Here is a 21,981-nt window from a genome sequence, read left to right on the forward strand (position 1 = left end):
ATCTGCGGGTTTTGTAAATGGTGTGTCGGTATTCATTTTACGTGTCATGCAGCTAGTATCGCAGGCGTTTCGGAACGTGACGAGAATATCGACCTGTAGAATGTTATTGCTATCGTTCCACATGTAAATGTTAAGAGGCACGAAAATAAATAACAGTCTTTTCGTTGAGATTTTAAAATAATTTCGAAAAGGCACTACTTTCATCGTTAGGCAGTGACGTCATAATGCTGTCTGTTCATTTCCGTACTCAGTGTTTAATTTTATTAGGGTTTCGGAGTCGAAATGAATCGTAAGATTCCGCAGTATTTATCATCCCCAGAGAATAAAAACATTGAGATGTTTGAGAGTGGTTGATGAAAATGGAAGAGGTGGTGAAAGTAATGAAAAGAGTGGAAGTTGAGCCGTGGCGCCATTGAGTTAGTAGACTGTTCTGTCTGGCGCCATTGGCTCAGGTGTAGTATCGACTATCAACTTCCCTCTTGCGGCCCCATTGTCAATATCTATGAGGAAGAGTTTGTATCTGTGGGTTGTGCCCTTAGAAGGTCTTTGCTTGCCGGTACATATACGGGGTTCGCTGGCGCGATAGAGAGGCACGAAGTTTGGGGATTGGCGGTAGCGTCGCGACAGGAAGTGGTCACGAGATCCCAGAGGCCGAAGCCACGAGCTACACAAGGAGCGCCTGCGCAAAGCGAAGAAGATACCGGAGTGCTTCACGAGGGTCAGCGTCGGCTACAAGCAGCAGGCCGACATCCCGTCGGTTGGTTGGCAACATTCGTGTCGGACGACCGCTCGTGGCCTGGCTGCCCTCTTCTACCTGGCTTTCATGGACACCACTCGTTAACCGCCGCGACGCACCGTGGATCCATGGAACTGCTTGCTGATAAAGGGGAGTAACATTCTGTAATCCTCGTGGTGATTTGTGTCATTGTCTACCTGCCCTTCTAATTATTTTCTGGATTGTACACCACCCTCAGAGTTTTAATCTGTTGGCTCTCTGGTCGTAAATATAGGCCGTAGTATTCTACTAAGGCACTAGTTGTCGTTTGAAAATTTGTTCCTCTATTATATCTATTATATTGCTTTTCCTTTCTGGTTTATATCCTATCATTAATGTTCTAATTAATCAGCTCCTAGTCGTAAATACAGCTGGAACAATGGTACTAAGGCAAAGGTTGCCGTTAAACAGAACAGGGGTCTTGTGGTTAGATTTAGATGTTAACCGGTTCCAATATTTGATTGTAATTGCATTAGTTATAATCGGAACAACCTGTTGTACTGATCTGCGCGTTGCTGTCTTTGAAAGATCGGGTCATTATTGGTGTATTTTTAACTGGATCTTGTGGTTTCGCTGAGTGAGTTCTCTTGTAATAAGTGTTCACAAGTAACGTTGTAAGATTTTCCTTCAGACAATCTTAATAACTGACAACCAGTTTAACGTGGGAAATATTGACAGCCAACTGTCAAAATAAGTGTCGAAAGGGACGGGTTGGGATCCAGTCACACCTTGGTAGCCGATTGAAATTAAGAGGTTGCTTGCTTTGAAGTAAGCCTTATCATTGTCATATTGTTTCCTGATTTAACCTTCAAGCACAGGTGCTCATCTTAACCCCGAACCTCTCGACATACAGCTTTCAAATTAAAAGTTAAGTCATTTGTTTTCAGTAATTGAATCATTCTTGTCATCAATGGTGCTTGTATAGTTTTCGCGTGTTGCAGAAGAGCATTTAATAAGAGAGACTGTGTCCAGCGCGGTAGTAAACACCGCTCTTTCACCCGATAACGGACGGGCTGCAGGTTCGGTCGTCTTGTAATTATTGTAATATTGTTTGCTGCTTTGATTTCTTTGGCAAAAGCTTACTCATTTTACAAAATTTGTTCATTTTGTAAAAAAAAAACAAATTTATGGTTATATATTGTTAAATGAACAGGTTGTGTGAAAATAAAGTTAAATTGGTGGGTCCTCACTTCTACGTTTTCCTTAGTTCCAGTGAGTACTACGTCTCAGAAGTGAAATCTTGTGAGCTTAAAAATGTGATATTCACACGCGGGTCTACTTTTGTAAATAGTATCGACTGCTATCTTCCTTACTGTTTGACACTGGGCCAACAGAAAGGTTTCTGCAAGAACACTGAGTGGTCGACACTAAAAACCAAGAAACTGCAGTGTGAAAGTAGTAGAAAGTTGAGATACCAGGGCCAGAAGGCTGTAATCAAGGAATGAATATTTCGCAACGGTGATCAACAATCTGTGTCATGCTTTAGAGAAATCAGAACAGACTAGATGACATCTCTCCGAAAGAGGTTCCTGTTTTAACCTTAATTGTATGCGTTATATACAGCACTGAATTATTTGTTTACTTTAAGGTACCATTATGCCTTAAAAGTATGTTGTAATTCCTTACAGGAATAGTTTGACAACAGGTTACTCGGAGTACCATTTAACTTCTTTCCAGAAAATCAGCAATGAATAAAATCAAGTGTCTTTAAAATATTAGTAGCATTCATTTTGATTATATTTAAGCCATTGCGCAATTTAGTAATCTGGAATTTGCTGGCATAAAACCACAGACAAAAAAATTACGTCTATGTAGCCTGTAAATCAGTATTCAGTATTTAAAGGAAATCATACTACTTCGCTATCGAACGTTGATTTGAAAACGTAGCTAATAAGGGACGGTACAATGAAGGGTTTCATGATGGTTTTTCTTTGCTGATGAATGTTCTGAGGTGTGGCTGATTGGACGTCGACGAGCGAATCATGGGAACGGCAGTGAGAAAGCATGGGGAAGTAATAGGCTGTGCCCTTCGAAACGTCGATTGCGACTTTTGCCTTAAGCGGTTGAAGGACACAATGCTTTGTAAATGAGCAGACAGGGACCTGAGCCGTCGTCCTCCCGAATATTAATAGTCCAGACCCTTAAGCCTGCCGTCACGGGACGTGAAAGAACAGGAGCTGGTGAAGTCATAGCGTGAAATTCCATGTTCAACTAAACTGCGGAACGTGAAATAGTCTGGCACGTTAGATTCTTGTTTCGTGGAGAAAAACGTGGCCAATAAGACGCGACGTCACAAACAGAAAATAGGAGCCACCATATTCTATAGTGTTAAACATCGTATACTGTGCGTTCTTTCTCACAGAGTGCTTAGTATGGATTTAAACTGTTTCAGAGAAACAGCAAACTGAGTATCTCTAGAAAAATCTTCGTTTTAACTACGATTTGTTATAATAAAACGACCGGAAAGTACATATCTGTGGGTAAAGGCTTCCTGTAGTTGACGTTTTTAGCACTGTAGCTTGTGTGCTACGAAAGTATACCGTTACAATGATGCGATACTATTGAGCTATCAAAAACAAGACTTTTTGGTCCAGTCTGCCTACTGAATTTGTAGAAAAAATGACATTTGTAGGTATAGTCTTTAGTCAGTCTGTACCTTATACAGAGACACGGTTGCTGTGTCGAAGCTGCAGCGCTTCGTGGGCTAGAGAACAGTGAAGGGAAAAATAGCAGGTTCGCGTCCACCCCTTCCACTTTTTCTCCACCTTTTGTTTTTTTTGAAAGATTCTGTCTTTCATACTCAGTCAAAAGTCAACGTTATTTATTACAAATAATGTATGTGTTGCAAAGGCCAATGAGTAGAATGTTTCCCCAACGGCCAGAAATGTTAAAGTGACTGCAAGTATACGCCTGAAAGTAAACACAAGTTAAGCAATCAAGGTTTTTGCTGTTAGGATCTTCCTGAGAGAGATATATATATATATATATATATATATATATATATATATATATATATATATATATATATATATATATATATATATATATATTTACCCCTGGGTTTATGTATTGCCTCGCTTTTGCATCTTGCCGGTAAATATATTTTTCACTGATGGTGAGCAGCTTTGAAAAAATCTCCTCTACCATTCTAAAGAAATTACGAATCTCTACCTTTAATCTATGTGATGAAGTACGTTATTTCAGCGCGTAGGTAGTCAATATAACATCGAGAATATGGATGTTATGCACGATCAAACTGACATCAGGCGCAATACCTTAACTACATTCAATTTAAAACCGAAAATAGGATAAATTTAATTGAGTTAACGAATAATTTCTACTGGTACGTATTTCAGATCGCCGCGCGGCATTATGTATTATTCCTCTACCAGCAAATGGCTGTTCAAGCCGTCGACGAGTCCAGAAGCTCTTTCGCGATTTTCTCGGCTTTTCTTCGACGATCTCTAAGAGTTAACGCAGCTATTATACGCGCGCACGTCTTCGTAATGAAATTGTGTGGTCTGCGAGCTAAATACAGCCGACAACGTCCGCTGGAGAGCGCTGAGAGCGCAAATCACGTTAATCAGTCCGTCCATGCGCTGACGTGCTCTCTCTCGTAAGGCCAGATGTCCCATCTGCGTCAACAACGTTAGCTTCCCGTCCCATGTAAGGACGACTTTACCGTCGTGCCAACGCAAAGTTCAGCTCTTTCAGTTACAATCAAGACTTTAATAAAATGCCAAAGGTAATGTTAATCAGAACACTAGGAGGAGTTGTGATCTAAATAACAATTGATTTATTCATTTTTAACATCACATGACAAAAGCTGGCTAAAGAAACGCCATACAAACATGTTATTTGACAAACGTGTTCAATAATGTGGGTTCTACGGTGAACAAAGTGATGAGCTGGGGATCAACACACGACGATAACCAGAACTAATCGCTTTGCCTGACTTCATACATGTGAATCCATGGTATGGCCCGAAAACTACGCTATCAAGCATCTGTACTTTGCTATTCCATGAAGAAAAATGATTACAAAGACAGGGTGCTGAGAAGCATATATTGGAGACCTATGCTGTATCAGCGAATACTTTACCCTTCTGCTGGTCAAGGACGCAGACCACGATGCGATTGGTGACTGTCATGGACAGCGAAAATCTGTTATTAAAAGCGCGAGCCCGAAAAACTGCTTCACCAGTACTGTAATCGTTAGCTCTTGCTATTTGTTTCAAGATGGAAATTTGTATTTGAATCTCATTAGCCTCAAGGGATAGCTTTAACATTCAATGAATCATAGTACTGAAAAAGGGGTTTTTATATGTAGACGGATGGCACTAGTTGGTATTCACCTTTACGGTTATTAATAGCCAAATCAAGGAAATTAATTTGATTATCATATTCATACTAAGTAGTGAACTGTAATTTATGATGCACATCACTTAAGGTGAGTGCCAAATTATCCATTACCGCTTTCCTACCTCTGTACAGTATTAAAGTGTTGCCTATGTACCTTTTATAGTAGATAATTTTGTCATTAAGTTCAGAATTTTCTTTGAAAAATGGTATTGAATTTGATTCACAGATACATCAGCTACTGTTTTCGCAAATGAATTGCCCATAACCAAACAATCTTTTCGCCAATACAGTATACCTTATTGTTGAAAGAAAAATTATTAAATTTTCAAGGAGATCAGTGAAATCTGTTAGCCAGTATTCATGGCCTTCTGTTTAATCAAATTTAATTTATTAATTTTTTTAAATAGTGTGTTAGTACAGTAGTTCTTAATGTCTAACGAAGTGAACCTTGCATCATATGGAATATCAGTATTGGAAGTTGACTGAACCGGTTCAAAACTACTTTCAATACTGATATCTTGGTTACTAAGTAAACTTTTTGAAAATATTATTCAACTTTTTGTTTAAATTATAAGATGGGTAGTTGATGTTGACCACAGTTGTACAAAATGAGATCCTGCTAGTGCAACTTGGGTTGGACGCTCAGTACGGGTAATTGTGGATTTATCAACTTCAAAGTTTTTCTTTTGGCAGGAACAAAAAGTTATTTTTTTGTTTTAGTTTCTTAACTTTAGCTGAAAGCCTCGTGGTATGATGCTTAGTAATTTCATAGATATCACTTCCATTAAAAAAATGTAGGGTTTTGAAAATGTATTTACCTTTGATATTGACATGGATATTGCCTTTATGGCTTCCCTGGCTATTAGCTTATTATTTATGCTTTTTGAAGTATGGAGATCTTTATTTGATTTATTTTCCTTATTTTCAATAAAAGCTTGGTTTGCAGAACAATCTACAAGTGTTCTGATTTATCAAGTACAGCAGTTTTATTGGCAACCCTAAAATCTGCAATAATACGTATATTATTCCAATTTAAATTAGATGCAATATTATATTTGAGACCTTTATGCAGTAATTGCATTTCGATCTTATTGAGTTGGATCTCCATGATGTTCATTACTCTAGGATAAAATTACGAAAGTTATTTATGTCTTCTTACGATGTTTTTTTATTATTATTGATAAGAGAATGTTTTTTCGAATACCTATCTAGTATGGTATCCTGTAATCTATTTATCTTATGTAGTTAAGGCACACTGAAAATCTAAAGCTGAAAGTTGGTTGCTCTGTAGCAAATGAAAATCGTACCATTCCTTATTCAAATGTTCTTTTAGCTTTATGCCTCTTCAAATTTTAACTCGTCTTACAAAAATTACTTCAGATTTATTTGAAAAGCGACAACTTTGAGTTCTAGAATTCTAAATACTCAGCCGTTACTGTACGTAAAAGAAGATCCAGATAAGCCAATGATTCAGCTTAAAGAGGACCAGAGAATACGTGTCCACTACATTAATTTACGAGGGCGTACTGGGAAGTGAGATCTCCGAATTTTTTATTTGACAATACTTAAAGCTTTTTAAATACAAATTTTATTAACTTATGCTTCATTATTATTCATTTCTACGTATTTATTTTGTCGACATAGTCACTCTGGTGACACATTTCTCGTCGAGAGACCAGTTTGTTGAGACTGTCACTGTAAAATGTTAGACTTCGTTGATAGAGCCACAACCTCACCTCTGCTCGGATTGCTTCGCCACTATCAAAGTGAAGTCCACTAAGGCGTTCCTTGAATTTTGGAAACAAATTAAAATCGGTTGGGGCCAAGTAGGAACTGTATGGAGTATGATGGATAACAGTGAACCCAAGGCGTCGGATTGTTGCACAGCACACATGAGTAGAACGTGATCTGGCAGTGTGTTCCACGTGTGGACTAACTTATGCTTTCAGTTTTCTGTGGGTCTCTCACGTACTGACACAGTTATGTTATACTCGGAGCCCTCTAGCGGAATTGGCTTGCAACTTGTCAGCGAAGCAGGAAAGTCGACGGAATAACATAAATGGCGTGTAGTACCTGAATGGAATTGCTCAGAGTAAAAAATTTGAAAGTGTTGTCTTTCAGCGTGTCCACGTACTTTTATTTATTTTTACAGAAGTGAAACGTCTCCTTTGTGAAGAAAAACATAATTTTTATTGCAGTGTGAAAGTTTTGCACTCGCTTGTGGACAGAACGTTGCAGGCAGAAGCTGGTGTCCCCCTTCCACCATCACATCCCCTGTCCCCCCCCTCTCTCTCTCTCTCTCTCTCTCTCTCTCTCTCTCTCTCTCTCTCTCTCTCTCTCGCTCTCTCCACCAGCTCGTACGCACCCTTTTCTGTGTTGTATACCACCAAAAAGCACCGTTGCAATTTATTTCAAGCCAGGGGGAGCCAGTTCGCATCCCGTTGATGGATTTGGCCGACGAACGGAGAGGTATGGTGCAGTGCATTTCCTGATTAGACTGCGGGCCTACATTGCGGTTAAGCTACAAACCCTCCTAAGCCCGTCCACATGTGAGGTGGGAGGGCACCGCTAATCATCGTTCATGCATAGGAGTGTGCCACGCTTGTTAACCTTGAAGACGTGCAGGATGTGTGACGGCTCGAGTTCTCATCTACTACCTTCCGACGTGCACACATTACAGTATATGTAACACGTTACCGTGATAATCATCTAGGCATCTGCATTAGACATTTGGGACGTCAAGAATTGATCAGGGGAAATGAAGCCATTTTCACCATGGTACTTCAGCAACTGTAGTGGGACGCTAAATTGAAGCGTCACCCATCCACCAGTGTCAGCCCAGTTTGCAGGTGAATATAAGTTTAATTTAGTTTTTTTGTTTATGTATTTTTGTAATATTTGTAATGGTTGTGAATTGTCTAAAGTCTTGCATTTATTTTTTATGTTTCATGTACGGAGAGGGCGGCGCAACGAACGGAGACAGCATCTTCGCTGCCGGGAGCAGAGAGAAAATTGCTGGCCACTATACGTCGCGGGTCGACATCCAAAGAGCAACAGAAGATCCTGAAACCGAGTTGTTGCGTCGTGCTTCTAAAAATAAAAAAAAATAAAAAGAATTTGTAATGTTTGTAGAACAATGACGTTATAGAAAGTTTAATCATGTTGTAAATGTTCAGTTCTATCTTGTCAAGGCCCAGGTTCACGTCTATATGTAGGAAGATAATAAAGTAGTGGATGCTACTAAAGTTTAGATACGTGTTCCGAGAATTTATTTATGAAGAATTATGTTACGTAATTTATTTGACAAGATTATTAATTTGTGACAGCGTTCATCGCGAGTGTGATTCTTGAAAGTTTATTCAATGTGGTTCTACTATTTATTAAAGCTGATCACTTAAGTTAATATAATTTCTGAGGAGAAACAAACGACATCTAAATTGAAGAAGTTTACGCAAACCAATTGGACTGAATGACGTAATTCTGCGCATACGACTCAAATGATGTTTTACAGTTTCGTTAAAGAACCATTCAGAGACAAAATTTAAAAAGAGTTTAAATAATTTTGAAGTGTGTTGTAACTGACGTAGGTGACGAAGTCCGCACATGGTCATACGTCTAAAGAAAATCATTTATACAAAATTTACGTCGTTACACTACACAACATAATGACTCATTCCGATTTCCATCCTCAAGGACTAAAATATTCATATCGATTAATATCCTGCACAGGATTTTCTGGACATCAGTGACTATTGATGGTTCCTTCCATCACTGCTTGGTAGTGCAATTCTTTACATGACAACGAACGCACGAAGTAGGTTATTGCCAAGCATTTGTTTATTTTGGACATACACAGAGAGAGAATAAGTTGCAGCCGAAAAATGTACTACAACAGTTTGGCGATTAAAACTGTTATTTGATAATATAACCGACTCATAGCAGAAAAAAGGTAAAACCAAGCAGTAAGTAATCGTACGAGGGCGTGCTGAAAAGTAGTGGCTCCGAATTTTTATGTGAAATTGTGTCGTGTGCTCCTGCGATTTGATTGTTCCGGTGTAGTGTGTTCGATCTCTTTCGATTCGCTATGCGGTGCGCGGGTTCGTGCGCCCTCTGGGATCCCGTGCGGGAAGCCGAAAGGGAGTCTCGGGCAGGCAGAGACGAGCGGGCCTGGGCGGAGCGACGCTGGAAGATCGCAAAAGTCGTGTCGGCAAGTGGTGGGGAGTGTGGCAGTTGCATTGGGGCCGGCCGAGCAGCGGAACTGGAGGTGCTGCAGTGACTCGCTGTCGTTCGCTCTGTTTACGAGTTCAACCTTCCTCACGCTGTGGCTACGGGCTGGTGTTATCCTGGCCATTACCTTATTAGCGGTATTTGCATTAATATTGTTAAAGGTGAGCTGTTAGGTGCATCTTCATCTGGTGGAGTTTCAGCGAGACTTCTTTCTGCTGAGCAGTGAGTGTTCCTAAGTCGCGTGTCGAAATACTGACTTGTGCCCTCGTTGATTTACGAATGAACTGGAGTGCATATGTGGGCGTGTTTGCGTAAATTGTTGAAGTGTTTCACAATACCCATACTAGAGTGTCTTTAAATTGCATTTCAGTTTGTTACTGAACTTATGTCAGTTAAGGGACGCCCAAATTGTCACGCTAGTCAAGTAAAGTTTAAGCCTACTGTGACACCACTGTTTACCTGTTGGATTAAAATTAATTCAATATTAACCACAGCTAGGAATAACTCAAGGCTGTTTTGGAAACCCCTTTGAAGTCATTAGTAGACGGAGCGATCTGTTCTACTTCCCCCTATGCGTTGCCCATATTTTTGGTCAAAAAGGGCAAATGGAGATAGGTCCGTCCTACGCTTGGACATCGCGCATTGAATCGAAAGATATTATTGAATCCGCCCATTTTCCTGAACTTCACCATTGCTTCACCTGGTGCACTGGCGCCCGGTACTTTACGGTACTTGATCTAATTCGAGCATATTGCCAGATACTACCGGTGGAGGAATCTAAGGCCGCCACTAGGTTCGCCACGGGATGGAACTTGCATGAATTCAACTTGCTACCCTTTGGTTTCTGTACCGGCGTAGCTGTCATTTAGATTTCTGGTGTCTGGGCACCTAAAGTTCCAGTTCGTCTGTGATTACCTGTACGACGTTGTGGAATAAAGTAAAACCCTTTCTGAGCATTTGGAACAACTGTCAGGTACTGGGTAGGATGGGCTAGGCGAGTTTAACACTGAAACCAGCGAAGTTCAACCTCGTGCGCCCTGAAATTTCCTCCAAAAACCAAGAAAGGAGTAGTCCGGTTCGTGGGCAGTTTTTTTCGAAAGTATATTCCACACTTTGCGTAGATAGCGGCCCCTTTGAAGGCCTTGCGTCGTAAGGGCGAGGAGTTCAAGTGGACGGGAACCCAGCAGATGTCCTTAGATAGTTTGAAGGACGCACTAATTGTTCTTGTGCTGGCTACCCCTGATGACCTTCCATTTACTGCGCAAACTGATGCCTCCAACTCCGGAGTAGCGGCAGTGCTACTCCACAAGCAAAATGAAGAGACGTCCTACTGCTTATGCTTCCCGTTCCCTAACTCCAGCCGAAGTTTAGCATTCCACGTATGAGTTGGAGGACCTCGTGACCGAAAAATTTAAATTTTATTTCTAGCATCCAGGATTTGAATTTGACAACCAGGGTCCTTTACGGGGTTCTGGCTCGCCCACGTAAGACTGCCCGCATTGTTCTTTGGGCGGTGCGCCTACCGGCTTTCAAATTCGTGGTGAGGCAGATTAGAGGCAGTGAGAATTTGGTGGCTGATACCCTCAGTAGTATGTTCGAGGAGCAAGGGGCGGAAGGTTTCGTTCGACCCTCCGACGAGCTGGAAGAGCGTGGAAAACGTTCTTGATGAGGTGTTGGCTTTGTGTATCAACTTAGAGGAGGAACAAGAGGCAGTTATTGAGTTGTGTGCTATTAGGTCGCAAGCTGCGTCGGACGAGGAAGTGGCGGGGTATCAGATGAAAAACGGGATCTTGCGTTTCAGGTATCGAGGCAGGTATAGGTTGAAGGTTTGTTTGCCCCGAGCCTTCGTGCCGGTGGTCTTTAAATGTTGTCATGAGTCCTTTCAGGAGGGAATCTTGGCAGATACAAGACCATGCACAAGGTTAGAGAAGTCATAACTTGGCCGTCTCTGTATAGAGATATTAGGCGACTAATCGGCCCAGTTAAGGTAACTGGAAGGAGTTGCTGCAGTCCTCCTGGGCAGAACGACCAAAGGAAAGAATTTTCATTGATTATGTGGGTCCGTTACCTAGAACTCAGGCTGGGAACAGATAGGTTTTCGTGGCTGTTGACGCTTTCACTAGGTTTGTTAGGCTGAGTCCGAGTAGCAAGTAATTATATCAGTGTCAAGAATATAAGTGGAATATTTTCGCTGTTTGGTCTGTCAAAGGGTCATTGACAGTGCTCCTGCCATTGTTTCTCAGGAATTTAGGGAGTTCAGATTTCGGCATAGAGAACTATGCCATGTTATCCTCAACGTTCTTTAGCCGAAAGGTTTAATCAAAACTGAAGGGCAGCGTTGATCAACTTCCATGCTGAGGCGAAATCAGATGAGATCGTTTCTTGCTGTGGTTGAATTTTGCTTTCAACACAGCAGGGCACTAGGCTCACCAGGCGACCCCCATTCTTTGCTTTTTGCCCACCCAGTTAACTCTCAGCTTTCCAACTTGTGGGACATGGTAATTTTTTTTTTTTGTGTGTGTCATCAGTCTTCTGACTGGTTTGATGCCGCCTGTCACGAATTCCTCTCCTGTGCCAATCTCTTCATCTCAGAGTAGCACTTGCAGCCTACTTCCTGAATTATTTGTTGGATGTATGCCAGTCTCTGTCTTCCTCTAAAGCTTTTGCCCTCTATACCTTCATGTAGTACCATGTAAGTCATTCCCTGGCGTCTTCACAAATGTCCCAGCATCCTGGATCTTCTCCTTGTCAATATTTTCCACATGCTCCTCTCCTCACTGATTGTGTGCGGAACCTCCTCATTTTTTACCTTATCACTCCATCTAATTTTCAACATTCCTCTTTAACACCACGTCTCAAATGCCTCGATTCACTAATGTTCCTGTTTTTCCACAATCCATGTATCACTACCATATAATGCTGCGCTCCAAACGTACATTCTCAGAAATGTCTTCCTCAAATTAAGGGCTATGTTTATTACTAGTAGACTCCTCTTGGCCAGAAATGCTCTTTTTCCCAGTGCTAGCCTGCTTTTCATGTCATCCTTGCTTCGGCCGTCTTGGGCCATTTCGCTGACGGGGTATCAGAATTTCTTAACTTAATCTACTTCATGACCCTCAATCCTGATGTTAAGTTTCTCGCTGTTCTCATTTCTGCTATTTGTCATTGCTTTCGTTTTCCTTCGATTTCCTCTCAATCCATATTCTGCTCTCATTAGACTGTTCATTACATTCAACAGATGCTGCAGTTCTTCTTCACTTTCAGTCAGGATAGCAATGTCATAAGTGAATCGTACCATTGATATTCGTTCACCCTGAATTTTAATTCCACTCCTGATTTCGTTTATTTACATCATTGCTTCTTCGATGTACAGATTGAGCAGCAGAGGCAAAAGACTACATCCCTGTCTTACACCTTTTTTAATCCGAGCACTTCGTTCTTCTCTTATTACTCCCTCTTGGCTCTTATACATATCGAATATTACCCGTCTCTCCCTATAGCTTACCCCCATTTTTCTCAGAATTTGGAACCTATTCCACCGTTTGACATTGCTGAACGCTTTTTCCCGGTCTACAAATGCTATGAACGTATCTTGATTTTTCTTTAACATTGCTTCCATTATCAACCGCAACGTCAGAATTGCTTGTGCTACCTTTATCTTCCTAAAGTCAAACTGATCGTCATCTAACACATCCTTAATTCTCTTTTCCATTCTTCTGTATGCTATTCTTGTAAGCAACTTGGATGCATAAGCTGTTAAGCGGTAATTCTCGCACTTGTCAGCTCTTGCCGTCTTCGGAATTGTGTGGATGATGCTTTTTCCGAAAGTCAGATGGTATATTCCGAAAGTCAGATGGTATATCGCCAGACTCATGTATTCTACACACCAACGTGAATAGTCGTTTTGTTGCCACTTCCCCCAATGATTTTAGAAATTCTGATGGAATGTTATCTATCCCTTCTGCCTTATTTGACCGTAAGTCCTCCAAAGCTATTTTAAATTCCGATTCTAATACTGGATCCCCTACCTCTTCTAAACCGACTCCTGTTTCTTCTTCTATCACATCAGATAAATCTTCACCCTCATAGAGGCTTTCAATGTATTCTTTCCACCTATCTGCTCTCCTCTGCATTTAACAATGGAATTCCCGTTGCACTCTTAATGTTACCACCGTTGCTTTTAATGTCACCAAAGGTTGTTTTGACTTTCCTGTATGCTGAGTCTGTCCTTCCGACAATCATACCTTTTTCGATGTCTTCACATTTTTCCTGCAGTCATTTCGCCTTAGCTTCCCTGCACTTCCTATTTATTTCATTCCTCAGCGACTTGTATTTCTGTATTCCTGATTTTCCCGGAACGTGTTTTTACTTCCTCCTTTCATCAATCAACTGAAGTATTTCTTCTGCTACCCATGGTTTCTTCGCAGCTACCTTCTTTGTACCTATGTTTTCCTTCCCAACTTCTGTGATGGCCCTTTTTAGAGATGTCCATTCCTCTTCCACTGTACTGCCTACTGCGCTATTGCTTATTGCTGTATCTATACCGTTAGAGAACTTCAAACGTATCTCGTCATTCCTTAGTACTTCCGTATCCCACTTCTTTGCGTATTGATTCTTCCTGACTAATGTCTTGAACTTCAGCCTACTCTTCATCACTACTATATTGTGATCTGAGTCGATATCTGCTCCTGGGTACGCCTTACAATAGAGTATCTGATTACGGAATCTCTGTCTGACCATGATGTAATCTAACTAAAATCCTCCAGTATTTCCCTGCCTTTTCCAAATACACTTCTTCATCTTGTGACTCTTGAACAGAGTATTCGCTATTACTAGCTGAAATTTATTACAGAACTCAATTAGTCTTTCTTCTCTCTCTTTCCTTGTCAAGCCAATATCCCCTGTAATCTTTTCTTCTACTTCTTCCCCTACCACTGCATTCCAGTCCCCCATGAATATTAGTTCATCTCCCTTTACGTATAGTATTAATATACCAATATCCTTTTACCGTTGTCGGTGTTCGTTAGCTGTCGGTTCTGGTAAAAAGAACCGTATCATTGAGCCGTTCATAATAGCACACTCTCTGCCTGCATTCTGATTAGAAACTAATCCTACTCCCATTTTCTGCTGCCGTTAATATTACCTTATACTCATCTAACCAGAAGTCCTTTTCTTCTTTCCATTTCGCTTCACTCCCTACTATATCTAGATTGGGTCTTTTCATTCCCTTTTCAGACTTTCTAACTTCCCTACCACGTTCAAGCTTCTGACATTCCACGCCCTTACTCGTAGAACATTCTTTTCTTTCGCTATTCCTCCCCCTTGTCAGTCCCCTCCCAGAGATACGAATGGGGGAATATTCCGGAATATTTTGGCAATGAAGAGATCATCATGACACTTTCTCAATTAGTCCACATGTCCTGTGGATATACACTATATGTCTGTAGTGCACTGGTTTCCATTGTCTTCTGCATCCTCAAGCCATTGATCATTACTGATTCTTCCGCCTTTAAGGTCATTTTCCCCACTCCAAGGACCAGAGTACGCTGAACCTCTCTCCACTCCCCCGCCTTCTTTGACAAGGTCGTTGGGAGATGAGGGTGATTTCTTATGCCGGAAGTCTTCGGCCGCCAGAGCTGATTAGTAATGAAAATTTAAGCTGTGGTGGGTTTCGAACGCGGGACCGAGGATGTTTCGATTACCAATCAAAGACGGTAACCCCAGACCTCAGGTCTGAGTTTACTCTGAGACTGAACACCTGATGTTCTTCGCGATAACTGCAAAGGGCAAAGAGGAACAATGAAAGAGCCATAACAAATTAGCGGAGCGGTGTAACGGGCGCAAATCTGCAAACTTTAAGGAAGACGATACTGTTTTTGTTAAAAACTCTGCAGTGTGGAAACAGGGAGAACTGAAATCGAGAAAGCGAGAAAATTAGCGCTGCCCTTCACGGACCCTTGGCTTGGCATGTCTTGTTGGTGCCCATCCCGGTCACCTTGCGCCTCGAGGACGAAGAAAGTGGGCAAGCCCAGGGAGTACATGTTAGCCAAGTCAAAGTGCCAGCCGTAACTGACCAAAGCTTGTTGGCCAATTCATCCTGGTGGTTCAGTTTTTTTTTTTTTTTTTTTTTTTTTTTTTTTTTTTGGGGGGGGGGGAGGGAAGGCTGAGTATGTATCTGGCGCTGCTATGTAAGGCTCTCTTTGGTTTGTTTGACAGAGCAGGCAGGGGCAGCACGCAGGGATATATCTAGTGGTTACTGCTGAAAGAGGCCGCTGGCGGTCTGTTGTAGCTCGGTGTGGGAGGATCCTGTTTGGAGCTCACCGAGCGAGAAATAGCGTAAACATGCCAAGGAGGACGTTCCTGCACTGGGGATGCGCCGCGACTGGAGGAATTGCGGCCTGTGGCAACGTCTCTTTTCCATATCTCGCTGTTGGGGCTCGTTTATCTGGAGGACGTGTGAGCCGTGTGCGGCTCACGATAATGGCGTTCATAGCTTGGCTTCTTGTGATAGAGATAGTGGCGTCTCGTTTTCTTAGTGTGTTCACTGGCACCCTACGTTTGCTCGCCTTGTCTGTCCGCGAGTAGCAGCACCAGCGCTTAACAATAGCGCGTACTGTGGTACCATCTTTGGAGCGGCCTCTAGTATTTCCGGGTCGTCGTGTGTCGAGCGGTTTGAGTTGGGACGAAGCAGCAGTGAGGTCCGGACAGCCAGTACTCGCCCGACCGCTGGCGACACATGTGGTGTCACCGCCAGACACCACACTTGCTAGGTGGTAGCCTTTAAAGCGGCCGCGGTCCGTTAGTATACGTCGGACCCGCGTGTCGCCACTATCAGTGATTGCAGACCGAGCGCCGCCACACGGCAGGTATAGAGACTTCCTAGCACTCGCCCGAGTTGTACAGCCGACTTTGCTAGCGATGGTTCACTGACAAATTACGCTCTTATTTGCCGAGACGATAGTTAGCATAGCCTTCAGCTACGTCATTTGCTACGACCTAGCAAGGCGCCATTATCAATTGCTATTTATCTTGTGATGCATGTACCGTCAGACCGATGTTCACCAATAATGGATTAAAGTTAAGTATTCCAACAGCTACGTACTTTATTTGCTAGACTCAAACCCTTTAACTGTTCCAGACCTCACGTCAGCCTGCGTGAGCTTAAACGCGTGCCTTTCGGCTTCACCTCGTAGTGGCTTGGCTGTCTTGCCAAGTCACAACAACACACATGCACTGTCCGACGGAAGGATGTGGTCGCGAGAGTGCATGACCACGTTAAGGTCCGGATTCCGCGAGTTTTAGTTGAATGGACCGTGACATTAGAGTAGTGCAACTTTCACTTGTATATATATATATGTGTGTGTGTGTGTGTGTGTGTGTGTGTGTGTGTGTGTGTGTGTGTGTGTGTCCGCCCGTCGAAGTGCCCTCATGGCAATAAGTTGTCAGCCGACGATTGGTACTGGGATCCTTCCCGTGCCTGACTTGAGTGGGGACGACTGTTGGTTGGTCGTTCGGTCGGTCGTCGCAGTGGACGACATGCGCCTGGACTTTCGACCGCTTCTGGCTTCTCTGTGTTTGTGCTGAATTATAATTCGTCCGTGTTGCTTCACAGTGACTGGTTTTAGTATTGTGATTTGTTGGTGGAATATTTTCCCGGATCCGTGTGTACCTTGAGGTTTTGAACAAGCAATTATTTTAATGCTGTCTGTGTATTTGATTTGGCGAGTAGTTACGAACGGACATCAGGTCGGTTGGGGGCGCAACAGCGAGCAGGTCCGTACAGCAGGGGGGCAAGCCGGGGCCGGTGGTGGCGTGCTGCCACTGCCGGATCGAGGAGGGGTAGCTGCGAGAGCGACGACTTCGTTGTACACTGAACCCTGGACGTTTCAGTTGAGTGAAGAGTTAACTGAACTATTCTGAGATCTCGCCTTTTGTCGGCGGGTTGTTGCTCCCAGGGCCGCTGAGCCTGGCGGCAACGAGTGAAGTGTTTCAAGGCGGTGAAATTTGCAGCCGTCTGTCTCTATTTTTTATTCATCATTGAATTTAGAATTATTCTTATCAGTGAAGTGCAACCAGCGGTATTTTCTGCCTTATGGCCGTTAACACCCCCCGCCCCCCCCCCCCCCCCCCGCCCCGAGTTACCTGCCCTGGACGTTAGCGTACTTTTCCAGCAGTGTACCTTTTCTCGTCGTGTTGATGCTGTCAGACACGGCGTGTAGTTCGACAGCCTCTTGTATTGTACTGTGCATATTTTTGTATTTTTTTTTTGGGAGGTCTACCTTGGTTACAGTGTTTCCTTTGGCCTTGGGTGTTTTCTGAAGGCGTAGTGCTGTCAGTCTCTTCGCCCTTGCCTAAAAATATTCATTGTTCTACCGGTGATCGCACGTTAGATGGTTTGGTTAGCCGGCGCTTAAGCTGCCCCTAGTTAGAGTTGCCATCTTGTCACGTGAGTACAACTCTTGGCTGCCTGTCTCGCCTTACCTTATGTTTGAGTTACCTTCCCAGACCGACCCTTGGAACAGTTTCTGAGAACCGCTTGTCCTAATTCCTTAGATTGTGAATTTTGTTTGAAGGATATTTGTAATTTTCTAATCATTGTTGGTGTGGTCTTCAGCCGAGCAATAATGTCACTTCTTCCGTGATAACGCCTTCAGCCGTGTTACAGTAAGTTTTTTTAAGCAAACTTGTTTTAAAAGCAAGGAATTTGTTTTAAAAGTGCTATTTGGAATTGTTTTCCTGACTTATAATTCAGGCCTTCAGCCGCTTCCTGTTTGAGGTCATCGTTGGTGGCCTTCGGCCCTAAAATTGTGGAATTGTTTTTCTGCGATAAAGCCTTCAGCCGTCATACAGTCAATTGTGTGTTTTTTAAGAGATGTTTTAAAATTGTTTTCCTTAAATAAAGTTTACGTATTTGTTGTACAACCGAGTGTAACTGATTACAGCCTCATTCATAATCGTAACCTTATCCTACCCTATCCTGAGAAACCTGCTTTCAACGAGACCTTGCTGTTCCTGGACGTATTGAGATTGGGTGACAGCCGTAATTATATTCGTACGTTGGTAGTTTTCTTCATACCCAGGCAGTGGAGCGTTTAGCACAGTTCTTGGAATACTGTCACCAGCTTGCCTTTTAGCCCTGTTGTGGTGTATCCTTTCTTTCTTTTTTTCGACGCGTGCCCGATTGTTTATTTAGTGCACCTTTGGTGTATTAACGTCTATTTAGCAACGCTATGCTCAGCCTCCATCTTGGATGTAATCTATCTTTTACCGTTTGTAATGTGTACTACTGCTTGTGTGGGTTCTTTTAACTAAAGTATCTTAAAGCTATTTCTTAGGACGCCTGGATCAATCTTAAGTCTTGAAAAAGCATCCGAATTCTGTTATGTCTTATAAGTTTGTGGTCTCGTTTTATGTTCTTTCTAATGAATAGTGATTCCCTTATTAATATCGATTTACTTCACATTAGTTGCCTGTTGCTCGATTTGCATTTGTAATAATAATGGTTATGTGATACAATAAATGAAAAGATGTTTTAAACAATATATTCTCAATTCCACCCACCTCCTCCAACCATTCCTAATGCGTTCAGCCGGGCACACGCACTGGTACCGTAGTGCAACGCTACAGTGACGATGAATTTATTACACTATACATCTTGAGAGGGAAATTAACATTAGTCAGAGTTATGACTTCGTGACAGTTAATAAATGAGAGGATTATGTGCACAAGTAGCAGTAATGTATTTGCAGCATACTGTAACTGTTTTATTTCGGAAAAATGTAGTTTGGACCGCAGTAAAATTCATTGTATTTATTACTTATAAAATTACTTGCAGTTCACTCAGATACAATTAAGATGTATGTCTTGGCCGCTAGGATAAAAAATGAAACTATAATACTCCCATTTCTTGAGTAATTCGAGAGGTTCGTTCCTCGGTGTTAGTTGTTACACTGAGACAAAATAAATATTAGTTGACTGATTTTTATTGACGGTCAGGCGTGTTGGTGCATTTCTTTACCAGGTAGTACGTGGATGGTGTGCTGTTGTTCACCCACACTGTACCTCCAGGCGGCCGAGCATTGCTTGTGAGGAGACAGTGGCAGGAGTAAGTCCGCATCTGCTGCAGAGTGGTCATTGCTTGCATTCCATTCACAGAACTGCCAGGGATTTGTCCTTGATTGGGGGTCTGGAAAAGGGTCCAGTCAACGCTGTGCTGCCAACTCACGAGATACTTGAATGAAAAGTAGCGGCTCCGAGGTCTGGAAAGCGACAACGCCTGGGAGAAGGGTGCTCTCACCTCATGTCGCTCCGTAATCACATACAAACGACATCTGGCAGAGGATGACATCGCGGTCAGCCGCCAGCACTTGAATCTCTTGCTCTGATTAGTTAGTGTCTCAACTGAACTAGGCTAGGCGGTGACCAATTAACCATCACTGTTTAGGCTCAGAATTAAAACTGTGAGCAACGCCCCGACAGGTATGGAAGTGCATTGTTAAGCGACCGTTTTAGTCAAAACTACCACGTACCATAATTAAGTTCCAACAGATTAAGTGCAGCCGATTTAAATTAAACCTGAGAATACTAATGTGATTAATACGATACTCCAGTGCCTGTGTAGTAAAGAATAACGATGCAGTGTTCCTTCTTAACAATAAAGGCATTGTGACGCCGTATTTATCTGCTGATGCTAGGAAGCAACTTTCAGCTAAAATGTCCTCCCCTTTACAGGAGTTACATAATGTGTGTACGTGTACAGATGGTGACGCAGGGACGGCGACAATGGAAGTTATGTCCGGTCATGGGTCGCGCACGGATAGTCAAATGTTCAAATGTGTGTGGGTTCTTAAGGGACCAAACTGCAGAGGTCATCGGTCCTTAGACTTACACACTACTTGAGGGGAGGTTTACTATCTTTTCGTTAAAAAAACCCATTTTTTAAATTGCATTTTTGGATCCATAAGTGTTTAGAATCCCACCCCTGAAACGGTTTTTCAGAATACTGAGCGGAAATGTTCGTTATTGGCGGTTGAACAAAAAATGCACCTGCCTGAAATCGGCCTTTTTCACGCACCAGTTTTTTTCTTTCGGAGGACGAATTATTGTACCGGTGCTTGGGAGGAAACACAGAAAATTCAAATGAAAGTTTGAACTCGTATGTTTGGAAGTTAGCCACCAAGCATTTGCATTCTGGTGCGAAGAATGTGGAGATTACGACTTTCCTGGTAGTGAGTAGCTTCAATGAAGGGAATTCAGCAATTCTGAAGACCATGACAACGATGGATGTCACCCTGGGACTCTATTTGACGCAGTTCGTCAAGCATTCAGACGACCACCGGATTGAACAGGCCAAAAACCGCTTGTCACCGGCCGTACGTTCGGCTCTGGAGCAACGCAGGATGGCCCAGATCGAGCAGGACGCCCTCTATGAGGAAGAGGAAGGACTAGTTTATGGACCAAGAATAGCAGATTGAACGTAAGTTGCATAATATTGCATTTATACAGGGTGTTACGAAAAGGTACGGCCGAACTTTTAGGAAACATTCCTCACACACAAAGAAAGAAAATATGTTATGTGGACATGTGTCCGGAAACGCTTACTTTCCATGTTAGAGCTCATTTTATTACTTCTCTTCAAATCACATTAATCATGGAATGGAAACACACAGCAACAGAACGTACCAGCTTGACTTCAAACACTTTGTTTCAGGAAATGTTCAAAATGTCCTCCGTTAGCGAGGATACATGCATGCACCCTCCGTCGCATGGAATCCCTGATGCGCTGATGCAGCCCTGGAGAATGGCGTATTGTATCACAGCCGTCCACAATACGAGCACGAAGAGTCTCTACATTTGGTACCGGGGTTGCGTAGACAAGAGCTTTCAAATGCCCCCATAAATGAAAGTCAAGAGGGTTGAGGTCAGGAGAGCGTGGAGGCCATGGAATTGGTCCGCCTCTACCAATCCATCGGTCACCGAATCTGTTGTTGAGAAGCGTACGAACACTTCGACTGAAATGTGCAGGCGCTCCATCGCACATGAATGACATGTTGTGTCGTACTTGTAAAGGCACATGTTCTAGCAGCATAGGTAGAGTATCCCGTATGAAATCATGATAACGTGCTCCATTGAGCGTAGGTGGACGAAACTAAAATGAGCTCTAACATGGAAATTAAGCGTTTCCGGACACATGTCCACATAACATCTTTTCTTTATTTCTGTGAGAGGAATGTTTCCTGAAAGTTTGGCCGTACCTTTTTGTAACACCCTGTATGTAGTCAAAACTTCAAACGCTTTCTTCTCGAAATGACGTTTCTTTTATCGCGCGGTATGGTAACTTCAAATCTACTTGTTTCCGACGAAGCTAACTAAATTTTCTAGGAGATGTATCACTTTCATTCCGATCCATCAACTATAAATATTTTTACTTCGCCGACGAAGTCGAAAAATCTTTGAAATTATTTTTTCAAATGGCCGCTATTTTGTTCCCTATGATCCAAATAACTTAAGCGAGGTACAACTCCTAAAGAATCTTATATACGTGGCTAACGTCAACTCAGTTTTGATTTCAGACGAGCCGGCTGACCTGTGACATACCGCGCTTGGAGGTCTCCACAG

This window comes from Schistocerca piceifrons, chromosome 7 (genome assembly GCF_021461385.2).
Source record: "Schistocerca piceifrons isolate TAMUIC-IGC-003096 chromosome 7, iqSchPice1.1, whole genome shotgun sequence".
Classification (NCBI taxonomy): domain Eukaryota; kingdom Metazoa; phylum Arthropoda; class Insecta; order Orthoptera; family Acrididae; genus Schistocerca; species Schistocerca piceifrons.